General features: G+C 37.6%; 1 non-coding gene across 1 annotated transcript; it reads left to right on the forward strand.

Annotated features, from left to right (window-relative positions):
* Positions 1 to 5,022: 5,022 nt before the first annotated feature.
* LOC129401439 (U6 spliceosomal RNA) lies at positions 5,023 to 5,129 on the forward strand. The gene has a single exon (XR_008628347.1). It is a non-coding gene; the product is annotated as a U6 spliceosomal RNA (small nuclear RNA).
* Positions 5,130 to 16,356: the final 11,227 nt, after the last annotated feature.

Genomic DNA, 16,356 nt, shown 5'->3' on the forward strand with positions numbered 1-16,356 from the left:
TTTTTATGTAATAGAGCATTCTGGGCAGATGCATTATGAGATATTGAATACATATTTCTCCTTTTGTGAAACAGCAATAAATGTTTCGTTAGACCTTTGGGAGAGATAGAAATTTTGCTACTATCCTGAGTCATTCTGCTTTGCAATCACTATAAGTTGATATAATTTTTAGTCTTAAGTTGCAGATATGGGAATTCACTAAGTCACTCTTCTGTTTTTAAGTGTTTCTTGAAGGTAAAGTCTCTTGGTGACTCTCAAAACATTTTCCCCAATACTATGTTGAGACGTGATATACATTATTCACTATTTGTGTATTTGTTTTTGTCTACTTTATGTATTATGCTCATATATCTATAAAAATTAGTTTCATGAATAAATAGCAAGGATAATATTTTATATTCACTTTTTGTTGGTAGTGGTCATACTATTTAAATGCCGAGAGGTAACAGACACAAAGTGAAAGAAACTATTTTAAAAGATGAAGGTAACAGTAAGGAAAACCACATGGTTTTATTCTGCCTCTATAAGAAAATTTTGGACACTTGACACATAATTCAACTAATTACATAGCAATTTAACTATTACATTGCTTAAACGTATACACTAAGTTTTTCTGAGCAATAAAACTAAAGACATGGCTTATGATGCTGTTGTTATTGTGCAGGTATGGCATCTGGCAGTGTTCAGGGATATGTCTGGCGCCATTCCCAATCTTCTGGAGCACTAAGGCCCACGGAGTGGCGCTAAAGGTCAGGAGACTATGGCATAGGGTATCAAATTCAGGGTCCCTCACATACAAGGCCATTCTTTCTTCCATTTTATTTCGTGGAAATCAAATTATTTGCCTTAACTATTTTAGTTTGTCAAGTTATAAACATCATATAATTCACAAAGATTTCAACTTTAAATTTCAAATGAATATTTTTTGTACCTGTTATATCAGAAAACATACATTAAAATTTATTTGTATTGTTTCTGGGGAGAGGGCAACTCAGATAGAGAAGGGAACACCAAGTAAAATGTGGTTGGAGGCCATGCGGGGGAAGGGTGATGCGTGCTGAATGTAGACTAGAGAGTGAACACAATGGCCACTCAACACCTTTATTGCAAACCACAACACCTAATTAGAGAGAGAGAACAAAAAGGAATACCCTGCCACAGTGGCAGGGTAGGGTGGGAGGAGATGGGATTGGGGAGGGTGGGAGGGATGCTGGGTTTATTTGTGGTGGAGAATGAGCACTGGTGAAGGGATGGGTTCTTGAACTTCATATGAGGGAAACATGAGCACAAAAATGTATAAATCTGTAACTGTATCCTCAAAAAAATTTATTTGTATTGGAACCAGCGAATCATTCATTACAAAGTATGAGGCACTTACTTGCATAAGCTGACCTGGGTTTGATTCCTGGACCCCACATTGCCCCCTGAGTACTGCCAGCAGTGATCCCTAAGTGCAGTATCAGAACTAAGCCTTGATCACTGCAGGTGTGGCCCAAAATCAATAATACTAATAAATTCAATTTTTTATTTATTTCACAGCCATTTTATTGAGGTATTATAATAATGATATGCTTAATAGTTTCAGTGGTATTATATTACTCCATCACCACATGGTCAATATTCTCAACCTAATAATAAGATCCTTATCCTTGCTCACCCTCCATTTGCGTTCTACTAATTTGCATTTGCATTCTAAGTTCAGATTACTAACATTAGTGAAATTATTTTAATAAAATCAATGGAGATGTTACTGCTGCCCACTCAAACAAAAACCGATGAGCAAATTTATTGCTTTAGTTTTGTATAGGTTATCTGCATTTCTGTACTTAGTCTTTTTTTCATTGTTTTTTTTTTTTCTGTGAGATCATTTAGTACATATTACAGTGCTAGTTTAGTGACCACGAACTTCTTTTGGGGCAGTGCGCCTAATCAACAATCTCTGAGCACTGTTGATTGGGCACACTCAATAGGGTTCAGGGAGTACTCCTGGCTATTTTGCTCAGAGATCACTCCTTGCATTGCTCAGGGGACCGTATTTGGTCCTGCTCTTCAATGTGGAGTTGGCTAGTTGAAACTCAAAAGTATTACCCTCCTGCACTGTACTTTGCCTTCAACGTGAACTTTCTAAGCTATTGTTCATCACTGAAGTTTTGTGTTGTACCTTTAAATTCAAATTATAATCTAACTGGAGAAAGTATTTTTATTAGGATCCTTAGTTCCTTCATTGTATTTCCTTCTAGCCTGTAGGATTCATTTGAAAGAGTTGTTATGAATCACATGGGTACTCTCTTAAAAATAATACTTTGCTTTGCTTTTGTTGCTTGGAGGAGTGCATCTTGATCTTTGGTTCTACTATTTTATTTATGTTGTGTCTTGTTCTATTTTTGCTGTTGTTATTTGGTTTTTTTTTCTGTCTGGAGCTCTGAAGTTGCTGAATCTGGGTGTATGAGTCAATCCTCAAATTGGACATGGTTTCATCTATAATTTCTTCCACCAAAATGTTTTTTTTCCATTCTCTACTTCTTGGACACCTATAATTTGAATGTTGTTTCTTTTCAAACTGTCCCATAGTCTCTGATGTTTTCTAAATTTTTATTTAATTATTTATTTTTTTGGTCACACCGGCGATGCACAGGGGTTACTCCTGGCTCTGCACTCAAAAATTACTCCTGGCGGTGCTCGGGGGACCATATGGGATGCTGGGAATCAAACCTGGATTGGTCGTGTACAAGGCAAACGCCCTACCCACTGTGCTATCACTCCAGCCCCTCTCTCTACATTTTTTATTTCCCCTCTTTTTGTTCTTTTTGAATGATTTCCTGCATATTGTTTTCAAGTGAGTTGATTTTCTTTTCTGCTTCTTTTGTTCTGTTTCCTATTCCCTCTGTTTGCTGTTTTATTTCTCTTATTAGATGTAATGATTTCTGTTAAAATTTTTTGGTATTTTCTCTTTTCTTGTCAGAACTCTTTTCTAGCATTTTCCTCAATTCATCAAACAGCCTAGTCAATCTCATTCTTAATTCTTTATCAGGGAGTTTAGAGAAGTCTTGTGTGCCTGGGTTCCTTTCAAGGCTTTTTGTCATCATTTTTAATGCAGGTGAGTCCCTCTACTACTTCATAGCATCTGGTACCCTGGTGATGGCTTTGTTTTGTGCTGGCCTGGATGGCAGTGAATGATTCCTTTTTGTGGCAGAATTTGTACTTTCACAACCTTGCTGGCTGAGCTCAACTCTATCAAATACCCTATGCAGCCTTCCAGGATTCACAGTGGTTGGTGATGACCACAAATCTGTCATCCCACAAGTTTGGGTTCAGTTGGTGACTTGTATTTGAAAGGGCCTGTATGCACTATACTTCCAAAGACCTGGTAGAGAGTGGGCCACCAACATTTGGCATTTCTTGACTGCCATGAACCAACTAACATAGGAAGTATTCACTATTTAATCAATGCTTCTGACTCTGGCCAAGGTGTCCTCTCTTGACAAATGTTGATGATTTCATTAGGGACAGAACTTTTCCACAGCAGTCAGATGCATAGCGGAGGAGTAGACATGTCACCCAGGAAGATACAGCTGTTATTTAACTCTGCTTTTCTGTTTCTTGACTGGGATTCTCTCCCTGAATCCACAGCTGTCAATGAGCCCTCCACTTATGAGCAGTCCTCTCCACCCTTCTGTTGGAATGGGACACAATTCCTCAGGAGATACTAGGTGAATCCCAGCAGCTAGAAGCAGGGAAACAAAGCAGCTGGTGATGATGGTGGTGTTGTAATGGTGGTGATGCTGGTAGCTCAATTCTGCTCTCCTATTGGGCTTGGATTCTTGTCCTTTGCCTTTTAGGGACTCCTGATTGAGGGCTGTATGATCTAGAAAGGCAGAGTCTCTTACCCCCATACTTGGCTGTCTTCACCGGGGCCCCTCTGAGGGGATGGGTTGAGTTTCCCTCCCCTCCCTGAGCAGAGTCCCTGCAGCCAAAGACCTCCAGAACCCAGCCACAGCCATGCTCAAGGCCCCTCTCCACAGGTTTGGAGGAGCCTCATGCATGAAGGAAAGAGCAGAGGAACTCAGGTGTGTGGGACCCGGGGCCAAGATCTCCAAGCCTGCTCGGATAGGGACTGAGCCTCTTCTGCCCAGATCCCCCCTTTTCCAATAGCTAGGTGGTCACACCCAGAAACTGCTGCCCACCCTCACCTCTGTAATCTCATCAATGGCCAACATTCAGAGACTGTAAAACCAAGCTCCCGGATGCCCAACATCTTATAGCCTATTTCTTTCTCTTGGAGAACCTGGCAAGCTACCGAGAGTTTCCTGCCCACATGGGAGAGCCTGGCAAACTCCCCGTGGCATATTCATATAACAAAACCAGAAACAATGATGGGTCTCATTCCCCTGACCCTGAAAGAGCCTCCAATGCAGCACTGTTGGGAAGGATGAGTCAAGAGAGGCTTCTAAAATCTCAGGGCTAGGACAAATGGAGACGTTTCTGAAAACACTCGAGAAAATTGACGATCAATGGGATGATGATGATGATGATGATGATGATGATGATGATGATGACTATCATCATCATCATCATCATCATCATCATTGAAACTGATGTTCTTGTAAATACAACACTTTGTTAGAATTAGAACAATAGTACAATGGTTAGGGTGCTTGCCTTGCACACACCTTGCCAGAATTCAAACCTAGGCAGCCCATGTGGTACCCAAACCTACCCAAGTGATTCTAGAGTGCAAAGTCAAGAGTAAAACCTGACAGTCACCAGTATGGAGTGGCCCCCAAACCAAAAAAACCAATAATAATAATTTAAATAAAAACACACTTGCCCCAGTTAAAAGAGAAAAATTAGGTTGCTTGGTAACATATGCTGAATTTCTGGAAGTTCTCAAAGTTGTGGGCCTTTCTCCAGTGCAAAGCTCGTGTAACTGAATATTCCATACATATTCCCATGTGCAAGAAAAATATTGGATGAAACAAACAAAAAAGACAATTTGAAATTATAAGTATAAAACCATACTCAGTGCTCACTTTAACAGCACATTTACTAAAATTGGAATAATACAGAAAAGATTCACGTGACCTTTATGCACGGGTGACATGCAACTTTGTGAAATGTTTGACATCTTGAATATTTTCTATTAAAAACTGACCAAAGCCATGCTCAATTCTGCAACACAGGTAATATTTTTATGATTTCTCACATATTTGCACATGTAAGCACCCTAATATTAAATCTAAAGCTACAATATAACAAGGGATATAACTTTTCTGAAGCCTGTAATCAATTTATTCTATTGTATAAATTAGAAATGTAGGGTATACTTTAATCTTATAAATATATAAAGAAGTTCTATGCACTCCAAGGAGTCAAGAGGACTTAGAAAATTTTTAAACTTTGTTTAGATTTCTAAAATAATGTGTTCCTCCTATTAGTCTTGTCTTTCATTCTAGATAGATCAGAGTTATGAGATTAATCATTTTTAAACTTCAATTTTACATTTTAAAATATTTAAAAATTTTCCATTTATTTATTTCCTTTTTGAGGCCACATCTGGCTGTTTTCAGAGCTTACTTCTGCCTTTACTCAGGAATACTCAGGGACAACTCTTATTCGTACTCAAAGATCATAATGTGGTGCCAGGGCTGAAACTGGGGTTGGCTCTCTGCTGCTTGTACTCTATCTCCAACTCTGTGGATATGTTTATAACATTAATATAAATTGGCATACAGGGAGATTTGCTGATTAAAGAGTTCCAGGAGTAACAGCATAATAATAAAAATGCAATTTTAAAATACTAACATAATTCTTAGAAGAATAATTTTAACAATACCTTTGACGTTCTCACCACACACATTTACTCATTCCCTTCATTCCCTTCTAGCCGAAAGGGAGTCAAATTTGAAATAAAAGAAATGCAATTTCACATAAGCTGGACCCAATTTCTGGCTCCACAGAGTCCCCATGGCATTGCTAAGTGCAGTACTACTTCAGAACGACTGAACACTGACACTGAACACTGCCAGCCTGGCCCAAGTAATCCCAAGCCCCACAGAACTGAGAGTCGTGGCATTCTCACACCCTTACACTGAAACTTGTTGGCCGAGAAGAACAGTTGGGGCCCTGTGCCTCCGGAGCACCACTTGGGAGATCCTCTCGAAAATAAATAAAAATGATTTAAAACTATTTTAGAAGACTCTTCCCACTACAGTGCTTAGTATAAAGGGTGTGATTAGTAAAGCCGTAGCATTCCTTTAGTTATTTTATAAATGTTTACTAACTGTAAACCCAGAAACAGATTGTTTGAAAAAAAAAAACAGACAAAAGTGATGGACAATTTGTTGAGTAGTCTTTGATTTTCATTTGTACTTCCCGCTAAGAATAAAACAAATATCCATGTTTTCTTGATAACTAAACATTTTCTAAATTTTATCTATTAAATTTATAGAATCAAATTGAGAAAGCAACATTTCTGCTTAAATTATTAGTGTTACATTGCAAAAAATTTATTTTCTATAGAAAATTTCTTATTCAACAAAGTATTTGATACGCAGCATGAGCATCAGCTGTTGAATGTACCTGAACTGGAATTTCTTGTTTGCAATAAAAAAAAATTCTTCTTGAATGTATTAAATGAAATACTTTAGAAGACAGTAGACATATATAAACTGCACTCTGCTAGGTTATAGCCTTGCACATCTGCTGTGACTTTAATATGCACACATGAACGACTGCATGACACTGAAGAATATTATCTTTTCTGTAAAATATAACAAGATAAGTAAATAGGTTATGAATCAAACTAAATTAACTGCACACAGCTGTAAGAAACTTAGTGCATGACCAAATAACAGATAGGAAAATCTTTTGTTTTCACTGGTGATTTATCTAATGGTAAGATAAATGTCTGATGACATACATAGTCCAGTGTTCTGTCAATCCTCAGCCATTTATTTCATCACTCCTCATGTGCATGTCAGAGAGGAATAACTACTCAATTGCTCAACCATAAGAGTATCTTTATGGTTTCTGCTTAAGCAAGCTTGTCAGTAATAAAAAAATGTTTTAAAATGTAAATGTAACAGGAGAATTATTTGCACAATTATTTCTCTTTAATCTAAACAAGAGATATTAGAATGTGATTTTCCTAAGACATCCAAATCTAAGTTTAATAATTTTCTTATGAGAACGGTATTTCATTTCTATGTTAACTTTCTATTCAGTCATGTAATTTATGTTTATAAATATATACGTAAAATCTCACATTAAACAAAAGCATCATCTGACTTATACAAATTCAAAGTTTGAACTTTCATATATTTGCTCATACTCTAAAGGAGAAACTTAAGATATGAGGATCTCAAATAACTTCCCCAAGTTTAATTCATTTGTTATCTATTTACTAAGTCAAATGGTAGATTGGTAAAAAGAAAAAGAACTGGTTGAGGGTGAAGAATATTCTGATTACCATTGTAAGTGATTTGGGGGAGGAAAAGAAAATAGAAGAAAAACAAGTGAGGAAACTGGTAAGAGTAATATCATGCAAAAACTTATTAGCCACAGTAATTATATACATTGATTTCCAACTACTAAAATAATAAATAATAGTACTTTATTAAAGGAAGGGGGCCGGAGCGATAGCACAGTGGGTAGGGCATTTGCCTTGCACGCGGCCGACCCGGGTTCGATCCCCGGCATCCCATATGGTCCCCCAAGCACCGCCAGGAGTAATTCCTGAGTGCAGAGCCAGGAGTAACCCCTGAGCATCGCTGGGTGTGACCCAAAAAGCAAAAAAAAAAAAAAAAAAAAAAAGTTACCGTTAAAGACAATAAAGTTAAATTTAAAAAAAAAAATAAAGGAAGAATGAAAAAATGCAGAGAGAGAAGTGGGGGGGGGGCAACATTCACTTATTCTTGTTTACAATTTCCAAAAAGAGACATTCGACATTTATTTAGGGGTGTTTTTTTTTTTTTTGCTTTTTGGGTCACGTGCAAGGCAAACGCCCTACTCGCTGTGCTATCACTCCAGCCCCTTTACTTAGGTTTTTGATGGGTGTAAAAAACTAAGGCTCGCCGAAGGGGCGAGTGCACTCGCGGGCTCTCCGGGCGGCTCTGTCTCACCACCCACGTTCGGTGCTCTGGAACCGCAGTGTGTGGACTGGATCGGGACGGCCGGTGGTCAAGGACAGGCGAAGGAAGAACAAGGACCAAGCTGGTTGCTGATTAGTTACCGTTTATTCAATCTTCAAACTTTCTCATCTCCCGCACTCCCAGCTCCGGCCTCTCTCTGGATCTACTGCTGCTTCTTCCTGGCTTCTCTCTCTCCTCCTACTTGTCTCTCACACCTTGCCCTCTAGGCTACAACCAGCCAGGTAGCCAAATCAACATAAGAAAGCCCTTCCTGAGGGCAGGGCACTCCAAAGCCCTTCCTCACTCTTAAGGTTTTTTTCCTTTTCCTTAGTCCAGGAACTTATTAACATCTCAATACTAGTTATTTTTGTATAGACATAGCAAGGGATACATTGAGGCTTGCAAGGCAGCTCTCCTGGCAACATCTTGCCACAGGCTCAGACCACAGCACTCAGGCCAGATTAATCATTCCTCACCCTAGCAGGGTCCAAATCTAGTATCACTGTTTGGATCATGACAGCATTTGTCCATGATCAAGCTCTTAACTTATAGTTAAGCATTAGGCACTTTGGCCAGGCCCATCTCGATGCCAGGGTAGCATACAACTCACCGCTTGCTTGCCCTGGGTCCTTCTTGTCCCACGTCGGGACCGTGCTTTGGGGGTGCTAGGAAGTAAGGGCAGCTGAGGCTTAGGTCAAGAGAACAGATGCCCTGGAGGAAAATATCATGTAGAGTCAAATGACTCCCAGGTTACAAAAGCATAACATTTGTTAAGTCTTCCTGTGTCCATACAAAAAGGACTTGCTCTGGATAAACTATGCAAAGGACTCAAGGAGAAGAGAAAAACATTATTTACAAGTCAACAGAACACTAAGAAAGAAGCTACAAATAAACAAAGAGGAATAGGAGCACTGTAACGGGAGTAACCCAATAAACCTAAACTACTGAGGCTATGTTATCCTACAGATGGGTAGATTAAAAAAAGAAAAAAGACTACCCTTAGAAATGGGGGAAACTGAGAAATACAAGTGTGATCGTATATGGCTTTTGAAAAAACAGAAAGTGTGTCTAGAATATGTGATGTGGGTCAGCCAAGGACAAACTCCAAGGAGTAACTTATGAAATGGATGTCCATCTAGAATTAATGTTAAGGATATTAGACTTTCTTTACAGACCATATAAAGTTAATTTAAATTTCTGGGTAAAGTAAATGAACAGTTTTAGAGTTAAAACTAGTGGAGCAGGGAGAGGAGGGTAAAACGAAACAAAGACCTAAAGCTGAAGAGTGGGGAATAGAAGAGAAGGTTGAAGATAGCAAGACCAGTTAGGTTGCTATTGCAAAAAAGATGGTAATCATGAATGTACTTGGCCTTCAAATTATTATTCACTTTGATCATTAAAACATACGGGAATAACACATAGTAAGTGTAAAAGAAATGAGAGTATCAAAAGCTAACTCCTAAATTGGTTTATTTAAAAGTGCCTTGAATCACCAATTGAAAGCATACATAATTGAGAGAGCCAAGCCTGCAAATAATACATGCTTAAATATTTATTTTGTGTACATGGATTACTAAAGAGATTAGTGTTGCTATATCTATTGTACAAAGCATGTTGTAAAGAACAAATGAAACAAGAGACATGTAAGATGTTGTAATATGCATGTTATAAATACAAGTCATTAATATTATATTTAATCCCTGTTGAGAGCTTCTGCTTTTTTCCATAATTCATGAAACAAAATAGCAATATTCCAACTTATATTAGGCTTTGAAATATTTTTAAAATGCAACTGATTTTCATAAACTCTAGATGTTGTTGATGCGTGTGGCATGAGGAAATGAATGAAAAAAATAGGGGCAGAGAATAAAAAACCTCAGGTTTCTACACTTGTTTTCAGGATGAACAAAGAACAGAGTAGGGTTGATTTTTTTCATATAAACTATAAGAAAATTTCAAGTATCTTGAATTTGACCAATTCAACTGAATTCTCATGAAAAATTATAAGTACCTGTACATGAATAATGTCTTGATGTTTTAAGAGTTGGATTGTTTTTTCTTAAAATATTCAAGTGTACTCCTTTCCTTGGGAACTAACTAGCATTGCCTGACCTATAGAGTATGGTCTTTTGAAGCATGGGCTTCTACATATAAACTACAGACAGAATCCTCTTAGCCTCAGTATTCTTTTTGCAAATTGGAAGCAGTGAACAACTCTCCTTTAAGATTTTCATTAGAGGAAACTGAAATAATGACAGGGGGTAAAAGTCTCCGTGTTGATCATGGCACTCCAATGACAGTCATGTAAATGATATCTGCTACCACTGTCATATTTAATGTTTAGGTTTTATCACTGTCACTGTCACTGTCATCCCATTGCTCATCAATTTGTTCGAGCGGGCACCAGTAACATATCTCATTGTGAGACTTATTGTTACTGTTTTGGGCATATCCAATATGCCACAGGTAGCTTGCCAGGCTCTGCTGTGGGGGCTCAATACTCTCGGTAGTTTGCCGGGCTCCCCGAGAGGGGCAGATTTTATATGTTCTTTATATGGGGATTCTGATGTACAGTTCCTGGGACAGTTAAACATTAAGTGATATTTGTTGAGAGAAAACAGGAAAGAGAAGAAGTAATGAGAGAAAAAAAGTGAATAGAGAAGTGGGGAAGGGAGAGAGATGTTAAAAGTGGAGCGGGCAAATTTATCAGGAATATATATATATATGTATATATATATATGTGTAGTGTTATTTTTCTCAAGTATAGTTGGTGGAAATACAATGTCTTAAAGAGCCAAAATTAGACTAGGTGATAAGAGTCATAAACTAAACTTGCCATCCTCTTGATCTATTATTTGGAAATACAATATATTATTTATTTAAGAAAATAAGATCATAGTATTTCAACTGACACTGCTGCAACAAAATCTGATTTCCTGATCTTTCTTTGTCCAGACATGCCCTGACTACTTAGTATAAACTAGAATCTTTAGTCATATAAAACTTAATCTTAATAATTGACCAACTTCAACAAAGCACTCAGGATACCACTCACTAAATTATATAAGTAGAGCTATTTCTGTTACCGCTCTTGCAAATTGATTCCTTATTTGCAAAGCTCTCCTTTTTCCCCTTTTTATTACCGTGAAACTGATCTTTGACTTACAATGTCTTAAGAAATGACACCTAAGTTAATGCCTATGTTCGAAAAACTTGTTCTGGCCTCTGCTGCCATCTGCTGGAATTAAAATGTCACTTACGAACAGAAATTAAATCAAATCTACATTGAACTTCATTGTTTCTTCTTTTTTTTAATTTAATTTTATTTTTATGAAGTTGTTCACAATAATTCATTACAGATAATATTCAAACACCAATCCCACCACCCTGCAAGTTCCCACCACCATAAGAGGAAAGTGTGTGGGGCCGAAGCGATAGCACAGCGGGTAGAGCGTTTGCCTTGCACGTGGCCGACCCGGTGTTCAATCCCCGGCATCCCATATGATCCCCCAAGCACCGCCAGGATAAATTCCTGAGTGCAAAGCCAGGAGTAACCCCTGAGCATCGCTGGGTGTGACCCAAAAAGCAAAAAAAAAAAAAAAGAGGAAAGTGTGTGAAGATTGTTGTATTTCATGCTGGAGCCACTTAACCCCTTGTATAAGAGATTACAAGCATGCATGTTAAACTCAAACAAATGTGTGTTATTTTGGGTACTTCAGTGAGCTAGAGTATAAAAGGCCATGTGGCCGCATTCACTTTTTCTGGAAGCCTTATTTCATCATCTCTGGATCTTGGCCACTGATGAGATTATATGCACCAGGGGCAGTTTGTGGATGTGACTGCCAAGCTACTGGAAAACTGGAGAGCTGTGGGGGAGGAGGCCCAGTCCCATTAGAAGTGAGTTATTTTGGAAATAGTATTTTTCCCTGGAAAAAATTCATTGATTTCACTCAATCTATCATTTAGCCATTGTTTATTAATGTATTCTTCATACCACATAAAAGAGTAAAGTAGGACTCCGGTTTAGTCAGAATTTATTTTATAGTAGACTACTCATAACTCAAAAAATAAAAGTGGTAAATTGTCCTAGATATTAAAGTAGAAATATAAACCAGGAGATGTGATGATTTCCATCTATAGGTAAGTCTTGCAAAAAAAATTAGGAAAAATAGAACAGGTGTCATCATAACATAAAATACAAATTTTTAAGCATATAACTCATGGCTTTGGTTCTGAGTTTATATTGCAGTATGATTGTCATTTTGCCATTGTAGGATTAGGCATCACTGGCATTAATTCACAGAAGTACAATTTTACCAGTATTAAAAACAATATAATATATGTAGCACTGTCTTCCCATTGTTCATCGATTTTGCTCAAGCGGGCACGAGTAACAACTCCTTGTGAGACTTGTTGTTACTGATTTTAGCATATCAAATATGCCACAGGTAGCTTGCCAGGCTCTGCCATGTCGGCAGGATACTCTTGGTAGCTTGCTGGGCCCTCCGAGAGAAACAGAGGAATCAAACCCGGGTCTGCTGCATGCAAGGCAAATGCCCTACCTGCTGGGCAATCTCTCCAGTAATATAATATATATGCATATACATATGTATATTATATACACATACATATATATATACATACATATACATATATATATATATATATATATATATATATATATATATATATACAGTGAGCCAGGAAGGCCTCATGGAAGGCAAAAACCCCATCCACTATATTATTGCTGAGGTCCCTTCCAGCCTAGAGTTTTGTTCTTGAATACAAAGTTGGAGCTCTGTCTCTTCTTGATGTTTGGTGCTATGCTCCCCTTTTGTCCACTTTGAGAGCTTTGCTCATTGAGATTTCAGTCGCTCTGTAGATTAATCCATAGCACAGCAGGTAGGGCATTTGCCTTGCATGTGGCTGACCCGGGTTTGATTCCTCCGTCCCTCTCAGAGAGCCCAGCAAGCTACCGAGAGTGTCCTGCCTGCATGACAGAGCCTGGTAGGCTCCCTGTGGTGTGTTTCATTTGCCAAAAACAGTAACAAGTCTCACAATGGAGACGTTGCTGGCGCCCGCTCTAGCAAATCAATGAACAACGGAATGACAGTGCAGTGCTATAGAAGTGAGTAAAATATATTCTCCATAATGGGCCATTATGGCAATACTTCTATATCTACTTCTATGGTTGACTAAATTAATATGTATTAATTGTTTTGGTAAGAGAAGTTTTGAGAAGGATTTTTAAAAGGAATTTCCAAACTAAATGAAGATATAGAATCCCTGAGCACAGGTCTTTTTATCCTCATCCTAGCCAACACTTATTGCTTCAAATCTTTTTACCTTTCTCCATGGGACATGTGTATTACTGTTTGAATTCGCATTCTCCTAAAAATAATTGATGTGGAGGGCTTCCCATATCCCCATTATGTGTCTTCGTTTTATCCTACTAAGTTCTAACTTAATCAACGGGATGACAGTATATAGAGACCTCTCAGAGAGCCCGGCAAGCTACCAACAGTATCCTGCCCAAATGGCAGAGCCTGGAAGCTTTCCATGGTGTATTTGATATGCCAAAACCAGTAATAATAGGTCCCGTTCCCATGCTCCTGAAAGAGACTCCAATCATTGGGAAAAATGAGTAAGGAGAGGCTGCTAAAATCTTTTTTTTTTTTTTTTTTTTTTTGCTTTTTGGGTCACACCCGGCGATGCACAGGGGTTGCTCCTGGCTCTGCACTCAGGAATTACCCCTGGCGGTGCTCAGGGGACCATATGGGATGCTGGGAATCTGGGAATCGAACCCGGGGGTCAGCCGCGTGCAAGGCAAACGCTCTACCCGCTGTGCTATTGCTCCAGCCCCGAGGCTGCTAAAATCTTAAGGTTGAGAGGAATAGAGACGTTACTGGTGCCTGCTCGAGTAAATCGACAAACAATGGGATGACAGTGATGACAGTAACAGTGACAGTGATATGCACATATATGTGTATTTATTATATGCATATACATATATGCATGTGTGTATATATAGTATACACATATTGCACTACCTACACATTTGGAAGTATATATATGTCTTTGAGGTTTAACTTTGTTGAAATTTTTCTTAAATTTAAGTTCAAAAAATGAGACCATGATTTAAATACTGCTAGGTTTTTGTGCACACAATATTCCAATACCATACCCTTCACCAAAGTATCTCCTTCCATTCACCATTTACACCACTGCCTAAGAGTGTCACCTCCCAATGTATCCTCCAGTTTTTTGCAGGTTTTTTTGTTTTGTTTTGTTATGTTTTGTGTTTGGGGGTCACCCCAGCAGTGTTCAGGGTTTCCTCCTGCCAATGAGTTCAGGGATCACTCCTGGAGGAACTTAGGGGTCCACATGCAGTGGTAGAAATCAAACCCTGGCTGAGAGTGTGCAAGGTAAGTGCCTTATCCCCTGTACTATTGTCCCAGTCCCAATTTAATAAATTTTCTTTAAAATGTTTTGTGGCGGTCACAACCAGCAGTGTTCATCCCCACAGTGCTGGAGTAGAAGGTGGTGCCAGGATGAGGTGGGTAGTATTAAGTACCAAAGTCTATTGATTGAACCACATATCAAGCCCTTACTGTTCATCATACTTGTATTGTCTGCAATAATTCTACAATATAGTAAGTTTCTAATTCTATCTACCTACTTGAAAACATGTATCTTTAGTAGAAAAAAGAGAAACAAAGTAAAATATACTTATAGCCACTCATACATTGTTCAATGTATTTTTGTCAAACTGAACTATAATAAGTAAACATTAATTTCTAGATTACTACCGCTGTACTAGTAAAGATTTCATATTATTGGAGCCCGGATAACTGGTTTCCTGCAGTCCTAACTCTAATGGGAGTTCTTTTTGTGATGTGTCTCTATGCTGTTGCCTGGTGCCTATTCAAAGAGTAAGTTTTAAATTGCTACTTCTGATAGTTCCACTGCTGATTGTCCAGTATGAATGCCTTTACAAGGCACTGATGGAACTGGCAAGAAGAGGCTGAGGAAATTATCAAGCACTTACTATTTTTAGTGCTTTATATATGTTACCTTTACTGATTAGTACCAAAAAATAATAAGTAATAGCATTATTGTGTTAGATGTGGATCTAGAATAGTTCACTTTCATAACTAATGTTCTTTTTATACCAATAAATCCAAGGAGCAAAACCAAAAACCATAAGTTTGAAAAAATATAGTGAACTGAGTGTGAAATTAGTAGATTTAAAAGTTTACATAACACTAATTTACCACTATTAATGATCAATCTTATCTGAAATAATAAACATGGAACATAGAGAGTGGAGGTACTACCAAAAGGAATGTACTATGTAATGGAAATATATTGCTACAACACAATTGCTACAGTGTTAAAATAGAAATCTCTCAAGTATTTTAATGCCATCTACCATGAGAACAGAAATGACAGAATAATCTGAAATATCTAGAATATTAGGAAGTGTATTTTATTGAAATGTTATTAAAATGGCCTCGAGTATGATTCCATTATCAAACACAAAAATTTATTTTGTCATTTTGTATGGAATATTTTATTATTGTGTGTGGAGAGTACTAAACTGGAGACATCAATGTATTTGGTTAAAGCAAAGTAAGCAAAAGATTTGATGTTTTTGACAATGTGATCAATTTTGACATTTTTAAAATTTTCTACTTCTGGATTCTTTTCCCCTTTGATCTGTAGTGTCTCTGTCTGTTCAAGATTCTTTCCCCACTGTCAAAAGTATCAGCAAAATCAACCAAATCTCACGACTGAAGTGTATGAACATGTATCAAGGTAAAAATATCACTAATGGTTTAAAGAAAGACATTTAGGCTCTAAGATTTGGTTTTTACTTTTTGAATAAACTCTAGAAACATAGCAAGTTTATCAGCATTTTAAAAGGTTTAATTTCATTTAATTTCATTCTAAATAAAATTAAAGAGATTCCAAACTAAATACAAATTCATTATTTTTACCAGAATAATTTATAAGTAGTCCTATACTCATTCAAGAATGTGTATTGTTCACTTAAACCTAATCTGCTCATAGGGACACAAAGAAAAAAAATCACCCAAACAGTTGTTATTAATTAACAATAGTAAAACTGTTACTATTTTATGTGAGTTAGCTTATGTTCTTATGAATACTGCAGAAATAAGACCAAATGTGCTTTTTTTTTTTTTTTTGCTTTGCAGGTCACACC

Source organism: Sorex araneus, chromosome 1 (genome assembly GCF_027595985.1).
Source record: "Sorex araneus isolate mSorAra2 chromosome 1, mSorAra2.pri, whole genome shotgun sequence".
Classification (NCBI taxonomy): domain Eukaryota; kingdom Metazoa; phylum Chordata; class Mammalia; order Eulipotyphla; family Soricidae; genus Sorex; species Sorex araneus.